The 23688-nt window shown below is 39.5% G+C and overlaps 1 protein-coding gene and 1 pseudogene across 6 annotated transcripts in view; one reads left to right on the forward strand and one right to left on the reverse strand.

The window, feature by feature from the left end:
* Positions 1 to 23688, forward strand: part of CAMK4 (calcium/calmodulin dependent protein kinase IV) — a 326108-nt gene that overhangs the window by 198643 nt on the left and 103777 nt on the right. The window lies entirely within an intron of this gene.
* Positions 171 to 23324, reverse strand: LOC125100190 (neo-calmodulin-like; annotated as a pseudogene).

Raw genomic sequence — 23688 nt, forward strand, 5'->3', positions numbered from 1 at the left:
AAAATACGGTTTCAAGAAAATGACAGTAAGATAATGGAAGAAAGCATGGAGGAGTGAAGTCCTAATTACTGCACATGCATATTTTTTGACAGCATTTCACAGATAAGTTACAAAGAAAAGGCAAATAAACAATTTTGTACAAGAAAGTGAACACATTCTGTACAGTGTCTTCACTTTGCTATCATCATTTGTACAAGCACTTCATAGTTTGCTTGACCATCACCATCAATATCTGCTTCCCTGATCATTTCATCAACCTCATCTGTTAATTTCTCTCCCATGTTTGTCATCACATGGCGAAGCTCTGCTGCCATAACACAGCCATTGATATCCTATCAAACACATGGAATGCTTCTCTAATTTCTTCTTCACTTGTCCGTGCCTTTCATTTTTCTTGCCATCATTGTCAGAAATTCTGGAAAGTCAATTGTGCCATTACCATCAGCATCTATTTCATTAATCATGTCCTGTAACTCTGCTTCTGTGGGATTCTGCCCAAGAGACCTCATTACAGTTCCCAATTCCTTTGCTGTTACAGTTCCATCACCATCCTTGTCAAATGGCGAAAAGGCATCTTTGACTTCTGCAATCTGCTCTTCAGTCCTCGGTCAGCCTGTAGTACGTCATTTGGCTCGCAGCCGCTGCTCGGTCAGAGTGCGGCTTCTGCCTGTTGCTCTGGCGGTGTTGTCCTGGCAACTCTCTAGATGGAACCTTTTTACTGATACCACACGACTTTCGAATATGCTGAACTTAAAACTGCACAAAATGAGAAAAACAGATCCGAGAAAGTGTCAGATTTTGAATAGATTCAGCAGATGGAACCTTCAGTTTGGACTGAATGTTGCTGAGTTAAATGGAATCACAACTTTGGAAGAATGGCACAGTGATACTGCAGTTACTATTTCAGGAGTGAGTCACAGGCTTTACCTTTTTTCCTGAGGAGTGCATACCTCAGGGCATATCTAAATAATCACACTTCAGCCCTATCCGTATAGCTCATATTCGAGAAGAACTGAGTGAGATTTAAGAAAATCATGCTCACTAGTCATTTATAGTGTCCCTGGAATTTTGGAGACAAATATTTGAATTCTAGAATTGAGATGAAATTTCTAGCTGTATGGCTCAACTCTTGGAAGAAATTGCATTCAGCTTACTGTAAAATCTGTGCCCTTTCATGAAATACCCAGTACTGAGTCTCAGTATATAAAACCAGAATTTGTGAGTCTGAGAGCCAATCCTGGCATGCGAGTTCAGCATGTATAGGTATTCTGACTCTCCTTAAGAGTGTTTGTGCAGTTGTGGGGTGAGATTATGGGCTCTGGAGCCAGACAGATTGAGTTCAAAATCCCTTCTGCCACTTACCACTTGTGTGGCTTTACAACAAATTATATAAATCTCTGAAACTTGGTTTCTTCAATTGTAAAATGGCTTCAAGATCATCTAGCTCATAGTGTTCTAGTGATGATTAAAGTGAGATAATTTGTGTAAAATATTTCTCAACACTCAGGAAGTTTGTTATAAATGGGAAAATTATTCTTATTATTGATTATAAAGGCTCCACACAAGATTTTATATTATGATAGTACCCATTCCTTCTTTGCAATTCTGATATTCTTATTTGCTTCATTTAAAACTGAGTGGTAAGCAGCACCCGACACGTTGTGCAATTCTGGATGAATAAGATGAATTATATTGTTTTTAGAATTTCTGCCAAAATGGGTACATATTTTACTACTATTATCAAATTTAATCTGGTGCTAAATAAAAATTTCTGATCCTGTGAACTCCTACGTAAACAAATCTTGGGGGCTTGTGATTACTAGATTTAGAGTGCTTTCAACCTTATGGTTCTATCTGTTTCTCAGCATTGGAGCAGTGTGACTATATCCACAGTGTAGAAGATGTTCCAGGTCTAAATTTTGTCCTATTTTAGTTATTAGAATGTAAAGTTACCTATCAATTTCTATGAAGGTTTTTGTTGAATAATTTAATTTATGAGAAAATGCCTTTAGCTTTTATAAAATTTCCATAAGTGCTAAAGGATGAAAGAGGCCTTTCTTCTGAGTTAGTTGAAGAAACACACATTGTGATCTGCTAATCATTCTGTGATTTAGTATTTAATGTCTATTCATTTTTCCTTATATTCTTATGAGTTAACTATTTGAGTATATAACTGTGATGTTGCAGGAGAATTTGAAAAGTTGTTCTCCATTAAATTACAGAAGATACATAGTTCTCTTCCCAAATTCTTGGTAGGTGAATCTTCAGGTCATCTCCATTAGAGGAGATTTCCAGAATCCTCCATCCTAAAATAGAGATAATACCATTCATCCCACTGGGTAAACTTAGGATTACTTGTCTTATCTCTTTCTGCCTAGCTTTTGGGAACACAGAAAACTGTCCATGAGCCTTTTATTTTCCATTTGCTATGATGTGTGTAAGATGTCTGGGTCCATCTGAGTTAAAGATATGCATCTATTAAATGATGCCATAGCCACTTTTAACCACTCATGGATATGCTCTAAAAGTGAAGTCAAGGTCGCCTTTGGTCAGTGAAGGAAAGGAGAATATAAATCTGTAGCTCAAATAGACTTTCTGGGCCCAGTTGAGATCTCAGAACACATTAAGGAAAGTAGCTTGCAGATAACAAGCTGTGTCAAGTGAAGTGAAACTTCTTCAAGCATTCTGTCAGTTGAAACCTATTATTGATTTTCATAGTAACTATTAAGCCAGGTTTCCTGGAATAGAAACAGGGAAATTTTATTCAGTTTATGACAAGTATATGTCTACAAGAGAAAAAGGTGGTAGTGGAGTGGAATGTTAAAAACTTGACCTGATTTGTATGCTTTAACCATTCAGAGATCCACTTGGAAGTCTAAACATTCTTTCAGAGAATTAGTTGTTGCAGTTTGATTTGGTTTTGTTTTGTTTTGTTTTGTTTTGTTTGGTAGAAATGCTGCTGGAATCTGTCACAATTCAGCTTGCTTATCTGTCTTCTCATTATATGGCTCTCTCAGCAGTATTTTGTTGCCTTTTTAAAAATAAACACCTTAATTCAGACAACCTGCTGTGAAGGGTGGTGAGAGATGGGGGAGAAGGAGAGACTGAGAATATAGGCTCATGCTCGGATACCATTGCCTGGAACGAAGCACACTTGGCTGTGACACCATCGACTTAGATGATCACATTTAAACCTCTAGTATTTTTTAGGTAGTGGGCAGCTTGTTCTAAAATAATCTTCACCCTAAAAGGAAGATGTTTACCTAGCCACAAACAGGAAATCTTATAGGAACAGCGTATGTTGCCATACCCGAGTAGAAGAAAGAGATTAGAAACTTCTCAGAGAGCTGAATGGGAAAGGCCTTGTAACCAGAAGAGAGGTGTTGGGAGCATGAAAGTTGAAAGGAACCAAGGTCAGAAGATCAGAGCTGGGGAGTTGTACCCAGTGGTCCACAACCAGAGAGCTGAGACAGCCTGAAGGAAAACAGCCTACTGGCCTCAAACCAGTCTTGGGATTCATAGCTTACTAGGAAAGAGAGATACTATAGAATTAGTGTTAACAGAGAAGAACATTTCAATAAATTTTTATTTTTATATTTATGGTATAATGCTGAATAATAGTCAAAGCTGCATCCACCCAAACAATGTAAGAAGAGAGGGGAGAAAGAAATCTAAAAAAAAAAAAAAAAAAAAAGATAAAGTCATGAAACTCCAAAACCACTAATCTGCTAAAAGAGAGGAAATGAATGACTGTGTGCAGGGGATATTAAATAGAAGAGATTCAAATAATTTTCACTATTGAATTAGGTTTCAACTGCCTTTTTTTTTTTTAAACTAGCATCCTCAAATCACCCTATGCTTCTTCAGAAGTTTTAACACTGAAGGAGCATGGTGCTAATAAGAATGGTGCCCACATTTGATTGTTAAACACTGTGTGGCCCCATTCACCTGTTAACACAACGTGCTCCATGGGAGTATTTACTTATGGGAGTTTTAGAAAAGAGACATGTCCAAAGTACACAATAGCATATAGAATTTGAACCCAAGCCTTTTGAGTCCCAATCTGGGTCCTTTCTATTTATGCCAGTGAGGTCCTGATAGAAAAAGCCAAAAAAAAAAAAAAAAAAAAAAGACAAAAGGTAGGAGTGATCATGGCCCAGATCTCACACTGACACTGACACTGGATATTACTCTTTACTAACCTGATTTATTTTTTTTTATGAAAAAAAGCCTTTGTTGACTGAGAAACTGAGTGTATTTTTAATTCACACTGTAAAACAAAGGTAAATAATATTCCTTATGTGCAGAGAACACAAGCAACATATTTCTTTTCCAAATTGTTGTTAAAAGTTTAGTTTAATGAGTTTCAGCACACAATATTCACTACCAAATGAAAGAGGAGTAACTGGGGAGTGTGTAATATACAAACTATACACACTGCTTGGTGTGAATCTTTGCACTTTGTCTTTTTTAATATTGTATTTATTTGATAGAGGGAGAGTGAGCACAAGTAACAGGGGGGCAGAGGCAGAGGGAGAGGGAGAGGCAGGCTCCCCACTGTGCAGGGAGCCCTATGTGGGTCTCGATCCCAGCACTCGGAGATCATGACCTGAGCCAAAAGCAGTCGCTTAACCAACTGAGCCACCCAGGCTCTCTTTGCACTTTGTCTTAATGGTAGATGGAATGCAGTGACTCCAGGCATGGCTGTGTATATGAAATTCCAGTTTCTTCTCTGCTGCAAGTGTCCACATCACAAGATAAGTTTAGTTAAAGCTTCTCATATTTATCTCTACTCCAGAAATCTGAAAAATGTATCAAATGAGTTTTTGTATCTACACTGCTTCTCCCCCACACACACAACATACCAAGCTGTCATTGGGAAGATTTTTTTTTTTTTTTTTGAGATTTTGAGATCAGAATAGCCTAGAACTATTTTTCCATAGTAACATGAGGACACATTTGGGTATTGTGATCAGTGTCAAGGGAGGGGCATACATAATAAAGTACATAATAAAGTACTATAAGTTGTGAATGACTTTTTTCATTGATGAAGCAGATCCAAGATTACCATTGTCATCTTTTAAAATTTGACATTTTTATGAAGGGGAATGGGATAAGTATCAAAATTTACGTATCACATTTTTATCTGCCAAAAAAAAATTAAAGTATCCTCTATTTTCTATGACAATTAAAATTCTTCCTAAGACTGGTGCCCCTGGATATCTCAGAAAAGAGGCTTAAACTTTCCAGCCAAAGATATGTCAGTTTTTTCCTCATTTAAGAGTCTCTATTAGTTTAAAGGAATTTCTTTAAGGTAAAGATTCAACATAAATCTGTCTCAGAGCGATTTCTCCCTTGCTCTGTTCTTTCTGCGCTTGCTTAAGTAACCCGTGGAAGCATGGTCTCTCCAGTGAGGATGAAGTACCCATGCATCCAGACATCATCAGCTGCTGACTGCACTAAACACCTAACCAAGTGAGGGCCCCAGCAGCTAGAGACAGCTGGAGATACATCATAGGATCACATGATGGTCAGACATTCAGGGACAGGACCAGACCAACCAGGCAGCACAAAATCAGAGACTAGCCCAGTGTATGGATCTGTTCCTTCTCTGAACCCTGACAGTCCTGGACAGTATCAGAGAGGGAACAGTGCTAGGGCATTATCATGGAATGTTGTGCACGTCTACCCAACTACTCACGCATGGGACCTTAAAACTCTGAGCCATTTAACCCAGAACAGACTTAAGGACAAACTACTGGGAGTACGGGGAGGATGTCCACATCACTCTAAAGAAAAAAATGTTGAGAAGAACTGAGCTAACACACTTCAGCTTCAGATTTCTAGAAGCATCTAGTCTCTTCAGAAAAGTGAAGCTCTGAGATTAACTCATGTTAAGATGCTTCTTCAGCAAGGGAGGCAAATCAGAGGAAGATACTGCCCTGGGGCAATATCAATAATGGAATTTTTTTCAAACCTTAAATCATCAAGATTTCTACTATCTCTTTCTTTATAATTCTGGCCTCAAAGCATGATTATATTGCTTCTGAGGTCATTTAAAATCTTTTTTTTTTAAAATCAATAACCCATTACTTTTCATTTTAAAGAAAGTTTTTAGCATACTTGAACAATATTAACTAGCATATTTGAAAGCCTTACTTATCTTAGGAAGAACAGTTAAGGAACTTCTAATAAAGATCTTAATAGTAGTAATAAAGCTTTTGATAGTGTCCAGGTTTTCCCCTATTCAAAGTTACCCTCATAAGGGATTCAACCCCAAGATGTAATTGATGGGATTTAAAATAATAATATTTATAAGGGTATATTTTTTCTTTGTTATTTGATGGATTACAAAGTCATAAAGTTTTTTGAATGCCTAGTCAGTTTTATAACCAATAGATGATCTCTTAGTTTGAGAATTAAATGGATATTTCAGGGCCTCTAGATTATACAGCGTCCTACCCCTCGCTTCAGATGGTTTGGGAATTTTACACCTGAATCATTGCTGTCCAACTGAAAGAAATACAAAATCAAAACTAAACTTTGTATTTCCATGCCTTCTTGGTAACTTTAAAAGCATTTTGAAAAGCACTGTCTTGACCACATAAAAACTACTAAAAGTCACTGATCCTGGCAGGCTGGGTCTGGGGACCCAGGGAGGTCCTGCAGTACCAGCCAAGGGGGTCTCTGGCTGCATGCAGGATAGAAATCAAATGTGAGCCAGCAAGAGGTGAAACAGAGTTTATTACAGGTGTAGAGAGCGTGCAGTTACAGTGTCTGGAGACTCAGAAAGGAAAGGATGGAGTCTCATCTTAGTTAGGGGCCTGAGTTTTTTTTTTATTGAGGATCATGATCTGGTGTATATGTCCTCTCAGTCATCCAGGAACCACCTAGAACAAAGACGAGGGCCAAGTGTTCTTCCTTGGAGGCTGGGGGACTTGACATCAAGATGTCCAGTGCTGGTGATCTGAAATATGCATATGACAGCTGCATCTAGTCCTTCTTACCGGGTTCTTCCTTAGATGCTATCTATTCTAGAGAAATCATTACCTCCTTGTCTTACACTACATGCATTGAGGCATGTACAAAGTGGTGGTGCAGGTCCTAGCAAGAACAGAAGAAGGAAAAGGAACAAAAAGCAGGTCTTTATGCATTCCTTCAGTTTCCCTATCTCAGCAGTAAAAGAGAATGATGCAGTTTGTTAATTTCTAATAGGAATTAGAATTAGGACATTGCTGATACCCAGGTCTGAAGTAACTCAGGTGTGACCTCAGAAGTCAACAGTGGTTAATAAATGTAAGAAATTGGTCTTAAAACCTCCGTGGAGCTTAACCAAAGTAGTGCAGTTCTTATCCTAATCTTCATAAAAGGTGAAGAAAGGCATTTAAATATAAATGCAAACAGATATCTGCTCCCCTATTTTATTACCTTCAAATAAGATTATATTGGATACAGTTTAGGATTTTGATGAAGTTATCTTTCATTTTTAGAAGAAAACAGGAACAAAACCATATTTCAAGTTTATTAGACTTTTTTACTTGCTAACTGGCACTCTCAAATATCCTAGTACTTCTAAATTTAGTTTGTTTCAATTACAGTAATTTTTATGGAAAAACACAGAAAATTGAAAAGAGAACACTAAGAAATATTCACCTTACTTTTACAAAACCCTTTCAGGAAATGCACTGAACATCTACCATGAGCCAGGAGATTTCACATATATTTTAATTTACTCCTTATAACAATAATACTGCAGATAGCAATTATTGTCTCTGTTTTATCTATGAAGAAATCAAAATAATCCTCAGATAGGATAAATGATTTTATCAAGGACTCTAAATGGCAGAACCAGAATTCAAGTTGCATTTTAAAAATAAAGTACAACCGTGGATATTCATTACAGAATGATTTATATTAGTAGCAAATTTTAAGAAATCCTAAATATCTAATGATAAAAATAGTCATTCATGGGGCACTTGGGTGGCTCAGTGGGTTAAGCCTCTGCCTTCACCTCAGGTCATGGTCTCAGGGCCCTGGGATCGAGCCCCACATCGGGCTCTCTGCTCAGCAGGGAGCCTGCTTCCCTCTCTCTCTCTGCCTGCCTCTCTGCCTACTTGTGATCTCTCTCCCTGTGTCAAATAAATAAATAAAATCTTTAAAAAAAAAGTAGTCATTGATGACACTGGAGCGTTAGGAAACTGTTTTATATTCTGCTTGTGAGTGTTAGATATCCATAAAATGTTATGTTATTTTTCATGAAAATTGTAAGAAACAAAATTCTCCATATTTGAAACAGAGTTTGAAATTTAAAAGAAAATGAACCAAAATGCTAATGGTTACAATGGTGGGTATGTTCCTCACTCTTCTGTTTTATAGTTCACATTTTTTTAATGTGGCTATGATACTCTAAAAATTTATACTACCTCTTTATTTTCTTCCAGCCCTGGCAACATGCCCCCAAAAAGAAAATTTGGGAGGCTGACATTCCATTCCTTTTTTAATCATAGGATTTCACCTTCTCTTTTGCAAGGATCTGACTGTGGTGGTGTTGACACGCCCTCATCGGGGAATCTGGGGGAGTAGGGACTCAGCAAAACTTTACTCCTGAACTGTGCCCCAGCAGGCACAGAGACAAACAGAATTTGCAGTCACATCCCTCTGCTTCTCTGCTTCCTGAGGACCTCCCAGCTCCTTCTTCAGGAGTGCATATTACATTCTAGCTTGCGTGGCTACAAGTTACTGATTTTCATCATTTCTTTTAATCTTTTCTCTCGTGTTTAATACAAAGCATTGATCACACAAATAAAGGCAAGATGTTCTGTTTGAAGAACAGGCGTCCTTTTTGGCAGCTTGAAGGGCTCTATGTTCTATGATGGGGGAGAGGAGCAGCCATGGAACATCACTATCTGCTGCGATGTGTTTAGAAAGTCAGTGACTCCACCAAAGTTTTTATTATTACTTATTATTTCTTGAAACATCCCTCTATTGCTTTGGGAGAATGTAGTCTCTAATAAATGGTATAGAAATCTTTTGTGGCTCACAGTTTGGGAACCACAAGCTACTATCCACGCAGGCCCTAGATTGGGTACTTTGCTCTGCCAGTAAGATAGGTTCCATTAGTACCAACACAATGAAAAATGTCCTGTAGATTCAAATGGCAAGAGAATAGACTAACCAATTCTAATCTTAACTAACCAAAGCTGTGAAACCAGGGACCTTTTCTTTGAACCACCCATCTCTTGTATTCAGATACTAGCTTCATTATTCATTCATTCACTCATTCATTCAACACATTACTGTATACCAGGCTTTGGTAAATAACGCTGGGGATACTGATGTGCAGAAAATGGACAAAACACTTGGTGTCATAGAGCTTGTGTTCTAGTAGAAAAATCAAATAATGAATTATTAATTAAATGACAACATAAATATTTGTGTTACAGAGAGGTAAGAGTGATATGATTCATGGTGTATGTATAAATGTTTGTGTAGTCACTTCTGATGGAGTGTCCAGGGAAGGCCTCTCAAGTACTCTCTGAGAAGTCAGAAGGTCTTATGTAAGAGAAAGTAGCAAGTACAAAGTCTTTGGAGTCTGATCTAGTGGTTGAAAGGAATGTGTAGAGACAAAAATGACATCAGAGCAAAAGGATGAGGCCACACCATCTAGAGTTTTATGGTGCATGGTAAATAGTTTGCATTTATTCTAAGCACAACGGGTGCCAATAAAAGCATTTGAGTTGGAGAGTGACATGATCTGATTTACATTTTAAAGACACCACTCTGGCTTGTGTGCAGAGGAAATAATTGTAAAGGGTAAGAATCCAAGCAGAGAGGTTAATTAGGAAGTATTTCAATACTTCTGCAGTCTTTAAGGTAGAAGAAAAACCAGACCAGACCAGACCATGGAATAATCAATTTTATTTGAAGAATGGGATGATCAAATATATAAAATGCTCCTGACAAGATGAGTAATTTGGCTCTCAAGTGCTCCTCCAGAGAGGCCACTGATCTTTTTCTACATAAGCAGTTTGGGGGAGGTCTTGGGATGAAGCCAGGCTGGGTTGCACTGATAAATGCAAGGGGGTGGGTGGAGGAAGTGGAGATAAATACAAGGTGGGTGGAGGAAGTGGAGATAAATACAAGGTGGGTGGAGGAAGTGGAGATAAATACAAGGTGGGTGGAGGAAGTGGAGAAAGAAGGCAGAGACAACTCTGGAGAGTTTTTCTGTGAAGGGAAGTAGAAAAATGCTTTGAAAGCAGGAAGAGAAGTGAGGCACAGAGAGAGGGATGAGGTCTTTTTAAGGATAAGAGATATTAAGTCAGGGTTACCCCCCATATTCATAATCTCAGGAAGAGATACAAAGATGAGTAATGGAAAAAGAGTTAGTGAAAGATGTAAAGTTCTTTCTACGTTATATATGGTGTTTTCTCCATTCTTTTCTCTCTCTGTTAAGCCAAATCTGTTTCTAGTGAGAGTCTATCATGAGCCAAATCTTTTGTATAAACTTTGTTCAGCTTGTCATCTCTCCCAGGAATTTTTTAAGCCTACTTCATTCACTGTAAAATAAAAGGCTGTTCCTTGTGAAAGAATTTCTGGTGTCTGTGAGCAGAAAGGCTTAGATTTTAGAATGTAGGAATGAGGGAGCAGAGGTACCTCCCTTGAAGGACACTGCTCTGTTCTGAATCTATCTGACTATAGAAATTTCAGGTTCTGAAATATAAGCATCTTTCTTTCTGGTTTGAACTTCACAGAGCCATTCTTGTCTTGCCCAAATTCTACTCCAATCCTTGGGCTCCTCTTCCATTGGAAAGCTCTACTTTTCTCCTTTCTGTCCTGCCAGTGTCTTAAGAGTCTGCAGGGAGCAGGAGGTGGCTATTAACAGAACTATCAAAAAATGAGTTTCACAGTTTTCAAAACCAAGCTTATTTGATTGACATGCTTTGTTAGAGTTTGTCTTCCCATACTGATGAGAGCAAGGTTGATGTTATGCTAGTCAGTGTTAAATGTAAAATAAGATATTGGTTCCTCAACAGTTAATATCTCCTTCCTGTCCCACCCCATCATGTCCAACACTCATCACTGCCTGCACCTCTGAAACATCACCTCCACTGTGCAGCTGTCCCTTCCATTCTCCTCTTTACTGGGTCCAAACTCACACTGAAAGAACATTCAGTGTTCTTTCATGTGGAGAAAGAATGTGAAGAACAATTCAAGACAGAAGCCTATCTAGTACAGAATGAAAAGGCCCAGGAATGGAAAAGATTTTCGGCTTCTCCAGAGATTAACTAGATGATTAGTGAGCTAAAATGGAAGGGGGCAGCTGGTAGGTGAGTTCAGTACAATGGGCAGGGCCAACATGTTACTAGCATCTTTCGGAACCTGCTCCGCTAATCTTTCCCACCTCAGTAAATGGCAGTTTTATGCTTTACATTTCTGAAGCTGAAAAACTTCTAGTCAACTTTTACATTTTTCTTTCTCTTACATCGCATAGCCAGTTCACCTGTAAATACTATTTTCTCTTCCTTAAAAATATCCATCTGCTTCATACCTCTGTCATCACTACCAAACCTTCATTATCTCTCACTGGAACAAATGCTCTAACTTGTTATTGCATGTCCCTGCTTTGACTCTTTCCATTATCTTCACCTCTATAAGATTCAGAGCATCTTTTTTTTTTTTTTTTTTTTTTTAAATAGATGGTAGGGAGAAGGGCAGAAGAAGAGGGAGAGAGAAAATCTCAAGCAGGTTCCACACTGTGTGGAGCCCAACATGAGGCTCAGTCTTACAACCCTGAGATCATGACCTGAATCAAAATCAAAAATAAGATGCTTAACTGACTGAGCCAACCAGGCTCCCCTTAGGGTATCCTTTTAAAACTTAACTAAGGTCATGTCCTTTCTTTCACAAAACCTTCCAGTTGTGTCTGACCTCTCTCATACTAAAATACCAAATTCTTACCTGGCCAACATGACTCTTTGTAAGCTGACTCCTGGTCATGAGGAGCTCCATCATGATCTACTACTTTCCTCCTCTGCCACTTTGCTTTGGCTAAGCTGGCCTCTTTGCTGTCACTCATAACTGAGGGCCTTTATGTTTGCTGTTACTGTGTCTGAAACACTCCTCTTTCCAATCCAAATGGCTGTGTGTCATGTTACTTTGTCAGAGAGACTTTCCTAACCATCCATCTCAAATAGCACCCTGCACCACTCCATGCCCTTTACCTTTTTTTTTTTTTTCTCCTTCCTTAGTATTTATCAACTCTGGACCTTTTATTTCCTTCTTTCTTTTTTTTTTTTTTAATTTTTTTTATTTTTTCAGCATAACAGTATTCATTATTTTTGCACCACACCGAGTGCTCCATGCAATCTGTGCCCTCTACAATACCCACCACCTGGTGCCCCCAACCTCCCACCCCCCACCCCTTCAAAATTCTCAGATCGTTTTTCAGAGTCCATAGTCTCTCATGGTTCACCTCCCCTTCCAATTTCCCTCAACTCCCTTCTCCTCTCCATCTCCCCTTGTCCTCCATGCTATTTGTTATGCTCCACAAATAAGTGAAACCATATGATAATTGACTCTCTCTGCTTGACTTATTTCACTCAGCATAATCTCTTCCAGTACCGTCCATGTTGCTACAAAACTTGGGTATTCATCCTTTCTTTCTTTTTTTTTTTTTTTTACAGCTTTATAAACATATATTTTTATCCCCAAGGGTACAGGTCTGCGAATCGCCAAGTTTACACACTTCACAACACTCACCATAGCACATACCCTCCCCAATATCCATAACCCCACCCACTCTCCCAACCCCCTCCCCCCATCAACCCTCAGTTTGTTTTGTGAGATTAAGAGTCACTTATGGTTTGTCTCCCTCTCAATCCCATCTTGTTTCATTTACTCTTCTCCTACCCTCTCAACCCCCCATGTTGCATCTCCTCTCCCTCATATCAGGGAGATCATATGATAGTTGTCTTTCTCCGATTGACTTATTTCGCTAAGCATGATACCCTCTAGTTCCATCCACGTCGTCGCAAATGGCAAGATTTCATTTCTTTTGATGGCTGCATAGTATTCCATTGTGTATATATACCTCATCTTCTTTATCCATTCGTCTGTAGATGGACATCTAGGTTCTTTCCATAGTTTGGCTATTGTAGACATTGCTGCTATAAACATTCGGGTGCATGTGCCCCTTCGGATCACTATGTTTGTATCTTTAGGGTAAATACCCAGCAGTGCAATTGCAGGGTCATAGGGTAGTTCTATTTTCAACATTTTGAGGAACCTCCATGCTGTTTTCCAGAGTGGTTGCACCAGCTTGCATTCCCACCAACAGTGTAGGAGGGTTCCCCTTTCTCCGCATCCTCGCTAGCATCTGTCATTTCCTGACTTGTTAATTTTAGCCATTCTGACTGGTGTGAGGTGATATCTCATGGTGGTTTTGATTTGTATTTCCCTGATGCCGAGTGATATGGAGCACTTTTTCATGTGTCTGTTGGCCATCTGGATGTCTTCTTTGCAGAAATGTCTGTTCATGTCCTCTGCCCATTTCTTGATTGGATTATTTGTTCTTTGGGTGTTGAGTTTGCTAAGTTCTTTATAGATTTTGGACACTAGCCCTTTATCTGATATGTCATTTGCAAATATCTTCTCCCATTCTGTCAGTTGTCTTTTGGTTTTGTTCACTGTTTCCTTTGCTGTGCAAAAGCTTTTGATCTTGATGAAATCCCAAAAGTTCATTTTTGCCCTTGCTTCCCTTGCCTTTGGTGATGTTCCTAGGAAGATGTTGCTGCGGCTGAGGTCGAAGAGGTTGCTGCCTGTGTTCTCCTCGAGGATTTGGATGGATTCCTTTCTCACATTGAGATCCTTCATCCATTTTGAGTCTATTTTCGTGTGTGCTGTAAGGAAATGATCCAATTTCATTTTTCTGCATGTGGCTGTCCAATTTTCCCAACACCATTTATTGAAGAGGCTGTCTTTTTTCCATTGGACATTCTTTCCTGCTTTGTCGAAGATGAGTTGACCATAGAGTTGAGGGTCCATTTCTGGGCTCTCTATTCTGTTCCATTGATCTATGTGTCTGTTTTTGTGCCAGTACCATGCTGTCTTGATGATGACAGCTTTGTAATAGAGCTTGAAGTCCGGAATTGTGATGCCACCAACTTTGGCTTTCTTTTTCAATATTCCTTTGGCTATTCGAGGTCTTTTCTGGTTCCATATAAATTTTAGGATTATTTGTTCCATTTCTTTGAAAAAAATGGATGTTACTTTGATAGGAATTGCATTAAATGTGTAGATTGCTTTAGGTAGCATAGACATTTTCACAATATTTATTCTTCCAATCCAGGAGCATGGAACATTTTTCCATTTCTTTGTGTCTTCCTCAATTTCTTTCATGAGTACTTTATAGTTTTCTGAGTATAGATTCTTAGTCTCTTTGGTTAGGTTTATTCCTAGGTATCTTATAGTTTTGGGTGCAATTGTAAATGGGATGGACTCCTTAATTTCTCTTTCTTCTGTCTTGTTGTTGGTGTAGAGGAATGCAACTGATTTCTGTGCATTGATTTTATATCCTGACACTTTACTGAATTCCTGCACAAGTTCTAGCAGTTTTGGAGTGGAGTCCTTTGGGTTTTCCACATAGAGTATCATATCATCTGCGAAGAGTGATAGTTTGACTTCTTCTTTGCTGATTTGGATGCCTTTAATTTCCTTTTGTTGTCTGATTGCTGAGGCTAGGACTTCTAGTACTATGTTGAATAGCAGTGGTGATAACGGACATCCCTGCCGTGTTCCTGACCTTAGCGGAAAAGCTTTCAGTTTTTCTCCATTGAGAATGATATTTGCGGTGGGTTTTTCATAGATGGCTTTGATAATATTGAGGTATGTGCCGTCTATCCCTACACTTTGAAGAGTTTTGATCAGGAGGGGATGCTGTACTTTGTCAAATGCTTTTTCAGCATCTATGGAGAGTATCATATGGTTCTTGTTCTTTCTTTTATTAATGTGTTGTATCACATTGATTGATTTGCGGATGTTGAACCAGCCTTGCAGCCCTGGAATAAATCCCACTTGGTCGTGGTGAATAATCCTTTTAATGTACTGTTGAATCCTATTGGCTAGTATTTTGGCGAGAATTTTTGCATCTGTGTTCATCAAGGATATTGGTCTGTAGTTCTCTTTTTTGTTGGGATCCTTGTCTGGTTTTGGGATCAAGGTGATGCTGGCCTCATAAAATGAGTTTGGAAGTTTTCCTTCTTTTTCTATTTTTTGGAACAGTTTCAGGAGAATAGGAATTATTTCTTCTTTAAATGTTTGGTAGAATTCCCCCGGGAAGCCGTCTGGCTCTGGGCTTTTGTTTGTTTGGAGATTTTTGATGACTATTTCAATCTCCTTACTGGTTATGGGTCTGTTCAGGCTTTCTATTTCTTCTGGGTTCAGTTGTGGTAGTTTATATGTCTCTAGGAATGCATCCATTTCTTCCAGATTGTCAAATTTGTTGGCGTAGGGTTGCTCATAGTATGTTCTTATAATTGTCTGTATTTCTTTGGTGTTCGTTGTGATCTCTCCTCTTTCATTCATGATTTTATTTATTTGGGTCCTTTCTCTTTTCTTTTTGATAAGTCTGGCCAGGGGTTTATCAATCTTATTAATTCTTTCAAAGAACCAGCTCCTAGTTTCGTTGATTTGTTCTATTGTTTTTTTGGTTTCTATTTCATTGATTTCTGCTCTGATCTTTATGATTTCTCTTCTCCTGCTGGGTTTAGGGTTTCTTTCTTGTTCTTTCTCCAGCTCCTTTAGGTGTAGGGTTAGGTTGTGTACCTGAGACCTTTCTTGTTTCTTGAGAAAGGCTTGTACCGCTATATATTTTCCTCTCAGGACTGCCTTTGTTGTGTCCCACAGATTCTGAACCGTTGTGTTTTCATTATCATTTGTTTCCATAAATTTTTTCAATTCTTCTTTAATTTTCTGGTTGACCCATTCATTCTTTAGAAGGATGCTGTTTAGTCTCCATGTATTTGGGTTCTTTCCAAATTTCCTCTTGTGATTGAGTTCTAGCTTCAGAGCATTGTGGTCTGAAAATATGCAGGGAATGATCCCAATCTTTTGATACCGGTTGAGACTTGATTTAGGACCGAGAATGTGATCTATTCTGGAGAATGTTCCATGTGCACTAGAGAAGAATGTGTATTCTGTTGCTTTGGGATGAAATGTTCTGAATATATCTGTGATGTCCATCTGGTCCAGTGTGTCATTTAAGGCCTTGATTTCCTTGTTGATCTTTTGCTTGGATGATCTGTCCATTTCAGTGAGGGGAGTGTTAAAATCCCCTACTATTATTGTATTCTTGTCGATGTGTTTCTTTGATTTTGTTATTAATTGGTTTATATAGTTGGCTGCTCCCACGTTAGGGGCATAGATATTTAAAATTGTTAGATCTTCTTGTTGGACAGTTCCTTTGAGTATGATATAGTGTCCTTCCTCATCTCTTATTATAGTCTTTGGCTTAAAATCGAATTGATCTGATATAAGGATTGCCACTCCTGCTTTCTTCTGATGTCCATTAGCATGGTAAATTCTTTTCCACCCCCTCACTTTAAACCTGGAGGTGTCTTCGGGTTTAAGATGAGTTTCTTGGGGCGCCTGGGTGGCTCAGTGGGTTAAGCCGCTGCCTTCGGCTCAGGTCATGATCTCGGGGTCCTGGGATCGAGTCCCGCATCGGGCTCTCTGCTCAGCAGGGAGCCTGCTTCCTTCTCTCTCTCTCTCTATGCCTGCCTCTCTGTCTACTTGTGATCTCTCTCTGTCAAATAAATAAATAAAAAATCTTAAAAAAAAAAAAAAAAAAAAAAAAAAAAAAAAAAAAGATGAGTTTCTTGTAGGCAATATATAGATGGGTTTTGTTTTTTTATCCATTCTGATACCCTGTGTCTTTTGATTGGGGCATTTAGCCCATTAACATTCAGGGTAAGTATTGAGAGATATGAATTTAGTGCCATTGTATTGCCTGTAAGGTGACTGTTATTGTATATTGTCTCTGTTTCTTTCTGATCTACTACTTTGAGGGTCTCTCTTTGCTTAGAGGACCCCTTTCAATATTTCCTGTAGAGCTGGTTTGGTATTTGCAAATTCTTTCAGTTTTTGTTTGTCCTGGAAGCTTTTAATCTCTCCTTCTATTTTCAATGATAGCCTAGCTGGATATAGTATTCTTGGCTGCATGTTTTTCTCATTTAGTACTCTGAATATATCATGCCAGCTCTTTCTGGCCTGCCAGGTCTCTGTAGATAAGTCTGCTGCCAATCTAATATTTTTACCATTGTACGTTACAGACTTCTTTTCCCGGGCTGCTTTCAGAATCTTTTCTTTGTCACTAAGACTTGTCAATTTTACTATTAGGTGACGGGGTGTGGACCTATTCTTATTGATTTTGAGGGGGGTTCTCTGAACCTCCTGGATTTTGATGCTTGTTCCCTTTGCCATATTGGGGAAATTCTCTCCAATAATTCTCTCCAATATACCTTCTGCTCCCCTCTCTGTTTCCTCTTCTTCTGGAATCCCAATTATTCTAATGTTGTTTCATCTTATGGTGTCACTTATCTCTCGAATTCTCCCCTCGTGGTCCAGTAGCTGTTTGTCCCTCTTTTGCTCAGCTTCTTTATTCTCTGTCATTTGGTCTTCTATATCGCTAATTCTTTCTTCTGCCTCATTTATCCTAGCAGTGAGAGCCTCCATTTTTGATTGCACCTCATTAATAGCTTTTTTGATTTCAACTTGGTTAGATTTTAATTCTTTTATTTCTCCAGAAAGGGCTTTTATATCTCCTGAGAGGGTTGCTTTAATATCTTCCATGCCTTTTTCAAGCCCGGCTAGAACCTTGAGAATCATCATTCTGAACTCTATATCTGACATATTACCAATGTCTGTATTGATTAGGTCCCTAGCCTTTGGTACTGCCTCTTGTTCTTTTTTTTGTTGTGAATTTTTCCGCCTTGTCATTTTGTCCAGATAAGAGTTCATGAAGGAGCAAGTAAAATACTAAAAGGGTGGCAACAACCCCAGGAAAATATGCTTTAGCCAAATCAGAAGAGATCCCGAATTGTGAGGGGGGAGAAAGGGGATAAAAAGGGGTTCAGAAAGAAAGAAAAAAAAAAAAGAAACTATTAAAAAAAAGAAAGCCGATAAAGAAAAAATATAAAAAGAGGAAAAAAATATATATATTAGATAAACTATTTAAAAAACGTTAAAAAAAGAAAACGGTAAAAATTTAAAAAAATTCAGCAGAAGAAGAGAAAAAGAAAAAAAAATTGAAAAAGGAAAAAAAATTAAATTAACTGCAAGGCTAAAAAATCATGGGGAGAAAGCCATGAGTTCCGTGCTTTGCTTTCTTCTCCTCTGGAATTCCGCCGCTCTCCTTGGTAGGTGAACTTGGTCCTGGCTGGGTTTCCCGTTGATCTTCTGGGGGAGGGGCCTGTTGTAGTGATTCTCAAGCGTCTTTGCCCCAGGCGGAGTTGCACCGCCCTTACCCGGGGCCGCGCTGCGTAATCCGCTCGGGTTCGCTTTCGGGAGCTTTTGTTCCCTGAGCGCTTTCCGTAGAGTCCGGAGGACGGGAGTGAAGATGGCGGCCTCCCGGTCTCCGGCCCGGAGGAGCCGAGAGCCCGGGGCCCCACTCCTCAGTGCGCCCTCAGAGAACAGCGCCCAATGACTCCCGCCACCCTGGCCTCCGGCCGCGCTCCGAGCTGACCGAGCCTGCGACCGGTTCAAGGCAACCCCGAGCTGAGAGTCACTCCTCGGCTCTGTCTCTGCAGCCGGCTTCCCCGTTCTAATACCGGTAAGCTCTGTGACACTCAGACACCCCCGATCCTTCTGCGACCCTGCGGGACCTGAGGCTGCGCTTACCCCGCCTGGGCTTCCAGTTAAGCCTCTGGAGCGATGTCCCTCAGCGGAACAGACTTTTAAAAGTCCTGATTTTGCTCCGTTGCTCCGCCTCTAGCCGGGAGCCGGCCCCTCCCCCCGCGGTCTATCTTCCCGTCGCTTTGGATTCACTTCTCCGCCAGTCCTACCTTGCAGAAAGTGGTTGATTTTCTGTCTCTGGAATTGCTGTTCTTCTTCTCTTCAATCTCCCGTTGGATTTGTAGGTGTTTGCAATCTTTAGATAAGCTATTTAGCTGATCTCCCGCTACCCGAAGTAGTCTCAGCCTGCTACTTCTCCGCCATCTTGACTCCTCCCTTCTTTCTTTTTTTAAACCTTCACTAGAACATGAGCTTTTTAGAACATAAAATTCCTAGGAAGTTTATCTGTTTTGTTCACCACTATGTCCTCATGCCCAGAATAACACCCACATGTAGTGGGTGCTCACAAATATTTGTGGAATAAATGGATGAAATTATTTGATACAGATGTATATAGGTTAATAGATTGGATGATGAGAAGATTGTGTTCTCTTTATATTGTGTATACCTTTTCAGTGGATTAGAAGCAAGGCTGTGATAGGAGAGTGAAGGGAGGAGGGAGTATTGGATGTTAGAAGAAAGTGTAAAGTGTTCTGTTGCAGAGTGGGGAGCTGCGGGTCCCTTGAGATTTGGGGTTATAAATTAAAAATGGGACCAGTGAACTGTCGTACATTTTATTTCAGACACTTCAGTTCAGGCACAGACATGGAGCAAAAGAAGAATAGAGGTTAGCCAATTTAAGGGTTTTACCTGGCAAGTCCAACAGATGAAGATAAGAGCAAAGGAGTTGGGGGACTATTCCAACTAATGAACCATGATATCCATGTAAGAACTGAAAAGACAGGAGGTAGAAAGCAGAGAGTATGAGGTTTCAAATCAGTGTTTTTGAAGTGGTATAACTGATGGTAATGATAAAGCCTGGGATATGACCACGGGAATGGGTTACTAAGGGAGAGTGGAGGAAGAAATTGTTGGAATTGAAGAAATGGCAAAGAAACTAGAGGCAAGGATGTTGACAAGATCATTCACATGAAAGTTCAAGTTGTTAAGAATGATGACAGGATCAGTGGTTGAGATAAAGTTGCTGAAACATGCTAAAATCTTCAGAATGGGAAGGATAATGAGATAGGAAGATGACTAAAACAAACAAACAAAAAGCAGCTGAGATTTTAGGGGGACAAGGGAGGAGAAATTGTTTAGATAGAGCAATGGGGAACAAGAAGGACACCTATCCTTCCAGGCCCTGTGGTTCATTTCCTATTTGGACAAAAATAAGACACCACTTGAGAAGACGATGAATAAGGCTCATGAGATGTCCAGGTTTCCATTAGGTCAAAAATATAAAGGGAATAATCAAACTTGGTTAAAATTCCATAGTTACTGCAGATACCAGCCTCAGTATTTTTATCCGTATATCGCATTTGATTTTTGTATGTTCCAACAGCAGTTCTTAGCTTTTAAATCCTTGTAGGCTAAAACTGTCATTCTTGAATTTAACAAAGTGCCAGCTGTCAAGTCTTTTCACCAGGCATGTTAGTGCCAACATACACTTGTTGACATGTCAGAAAACAGGATGATAAATTAAGCAGAAGCTATGCAGAAGAGAACTGTTGTGAACATTTAAAGACACTTGTCTGCTGATTTATTTATTCACTAATAATTTGTATTTTGCCTTTTCCCACAAATTGTTTGAGGAGCACAGTTCTGTACTTCACATCATGTTCTCCAGTCATTGTTCAAACCACAAATGAGCCTAAGAAGCCAGAGAAGGAGTAGAGAGACAAACAAGATTTATGGTCTCAATCCCCACAAAGAACATGAGATGAAGCTGAGCATTTGATGTGGGAATGCCACTGTACTTGACTGAATCCTAGAAGTAGAGCAGTATTCTCTACTCCTCCAGGTTACCCCAACTCACCAAGAGTATTTAAAATCCCAGAGTCCAGATCCAGGCCACATCTGAGATGCCCAAGTGGCTCAAGTCCTCCAGAAATCTGATGTTAAAAAAATCCTCTTCTCAATTCCTTTACCACCTCTGCCTCCATCCGTCATTCTCATAGTGCAGAAACTGGTTTCCTTTTCTTTCCCTAAATCCTCATTATTTATTTTTCATATTTTTTTAATCCTTTCTCCCTTCTTTTCTGCAACCTTTTCAGCCCCAGCACGAGTGTATCTGCTCTATATCATAATGAAGCGTCCATGTTTGATTAACTCTATTCCAATGGTGGAGCCTTTTTCTCTGATGTTGCTCTAGAATAATGCATTTTATCCATTTCTTTTTTCCCCCTCCATGGAGAAAGATAGTACAATTGGGATTTCTTTCAATATTAAGGAATCTTGAGTTCTGTAGAGTTTTAAAACTATATACATCTGTATAATAACTACCTTTAAGAAATTGTTTTATTAATTTTTTCTTATGTATCATCTTCAAAAATGCGTTTTATGTTGAAAGTATTTCAAAAGCCATTAAAATTGGATGTTTCAAAGGTTATTTTATGAGGATGAAAGGAGATATTTCTTTGAATATTTAGAGCAATTTAAATAGAGGAGCTAAAATAGGTTTTAAGAAAAATCCCATGTGCCCAATCCATTTCAAATTGGCAACTAGAGGGGCACCTGGGTGGCTCAGTGGGTTAAAGCCTCTGCCTTCGGCTCGGGTTGTGGTCCCAGGGTCCTGGGATCGAGCCCTGCATTGGGCTCTCTGCTCTGCAGGGAGCCTGCTTCCACCTCTCTATCTGTCTGTCTCTCTGCCTGCTTGTGATCTCTGTCTGTCGAATGAATGGGTAGAATCTTTAAAAAAAAAAAAATTGGCAACTAGAACAATAAAACAATATAAGTGGAAGACAAAGCTCTTAATGATTTGCAGTAAAATGCAATAAACTAGAGAGGCAGGACTGTAATCCCATGGTTGTCAACCCGGCTTAGTTTATGACAGATAAAAACTCAGGAAGGCACTGTGACTGAACAAACTCCTTTGGGCTTCTTCAGATTCCTTCTGTCATCCAGTCTTCTAGACCCAGGAGAGTTTGATTGCCCACTGTCCACTGCATGCATTTAGGCCAACCAGACACACAGCTGAAACTTCTAACCCTTCCAGCAACTTCTGGATTTGGATGAGATACAATACCTCATGAGGAGGAATATGGCATCACAACTCCAAAGAGATTGGATATGCAACCTAAAAGTCTGGAAAAGTTAACACTGTAGAGCCACATTTCACCTGTGGGCAACAGGAGAAGTGAGTTCCAAGGCAAGGGGAATTCTCCCTCTTTCTTATGAACTTCTTCAAGGCACAGTGGCCTGGTACAGTTCCTCTGGACAAGTACTCTATGCCAGGTGGATGCAACTGCCCATAGGACCTGCTGTTTCTTTACAACTCATTGTGACACAGTAACCTGTGACCACGTTGTGTCACCTCTAACTTTGCTGGACTTCCCTGTGACCCTGCTCTAACTGCACCTTCTAAATAAAACACCAGCATGTTGATCCTTGCCTCACATTTGTTTGCTGGAGAACCTGGGCTAAAATATATCTCCTAACTCAGGATTTTAGTAATGTATGTTATATATTTACAATTGTGAATTATTAGTAACAAAAAACTACCATCCTTCAAGGTATTTTATAAATAGTGAAGGTAATTTTATGGGTTTCAGTTTTGTAATATTGATTTGTTAAAGCCATCTGTTGATGCTTCTGAAGATACTAATTACAGTAGCACTTGGAAGCTAATTTCAGGTCACAGTAATGACTGTTCAGATAGCTAGCTGCCCAATGACTTTTATGGTGATCTTGACAGTTATTTTCTAGAAAAACATCACTGATTCTCAGTGGCAAGGTCAGGATTCAGGACCTCTCTTGGCCTTCCCAGGGGCTTCGAGGGGGGAGTCAGAAGCCGGAATGAAACACTAGTTTCCGGAACAAGAGGATGATTAGAAAGACGTGAGATGATATGGCGGTGAAGATATACACCTGTGTGACTTTCAAGATGTGATACCCATGGAGGAACCACTCTCCAAAACAGGACCACCTAGAAACCCTGAGACTTCGTTTCAGAAAGATAGCAAGTGGTCCTCAGTTTATCTCTCTGGGAAAGACTTTCTGACCTCAGTCTTGTTTTGTTCTGGCATAACACTCATTTTTCTGTCCATTTCTCTTTGTCAGCTTCTTCCTTTCAGCCTTACCTGCTCTTGGTTTCTTTGGTTGACATCACTTAGACTTGTAGTCCAGGTTTTTCCACTCAAGTTTATTCTCTTTGGTTTGGTTTTTAATGCTTCATTTTTCTCTGAGATCCCTCTTCTAAGATTCTTACCTGCATCTCCCTTCTCAGCCTCCTCTGAAGTTGTGACCTGCACGTCATTCAGCTGGGACTCTAGCATTCAACGGAGGAGAGAGGAGACTGTGTTCACATTTTTTCTTTCATTTAAATTATTACTAAATTTTTGTTCTTTTCTATCTGTTTTCTATTTTAAATTGTATGATGTCAAATATTCTGGAATAGTAGTTCTCAAGGGGGGTGCCTGGGTGGCTCAGTGGGATAAAGCCTCTGCCTTCAGCTCAGGTCATGATCAGAGGGTCCTGGGATTGAGCCCCGCATTGGGCTCTCTGCTCAGCAGGGAGCCTGCTTCCTCCTCTCTTTCTGCCTGCCTCGCTGCCTACTTGTGATCTCTGTCTGTCAAATAAATAAATAAAATATTTTTTAAAAAAATAGTAGTTCTCAAGCTTTTAGGCTTTAGGAACCCT

This window comes from Lutra lutra, chromosome 5 (assembly GCF_902655055.1).
Source record: "Lutra lutra chromosome 5, mLutLut1.2, whole genome shotgun sequence".
NCBI classification, from domain to species: domain Eukaryota; kingdom Metazoa; phylum Chordata; class Mammalia; order Carnivora; family Mustelidae; genus Lutra; species Lutra lutra.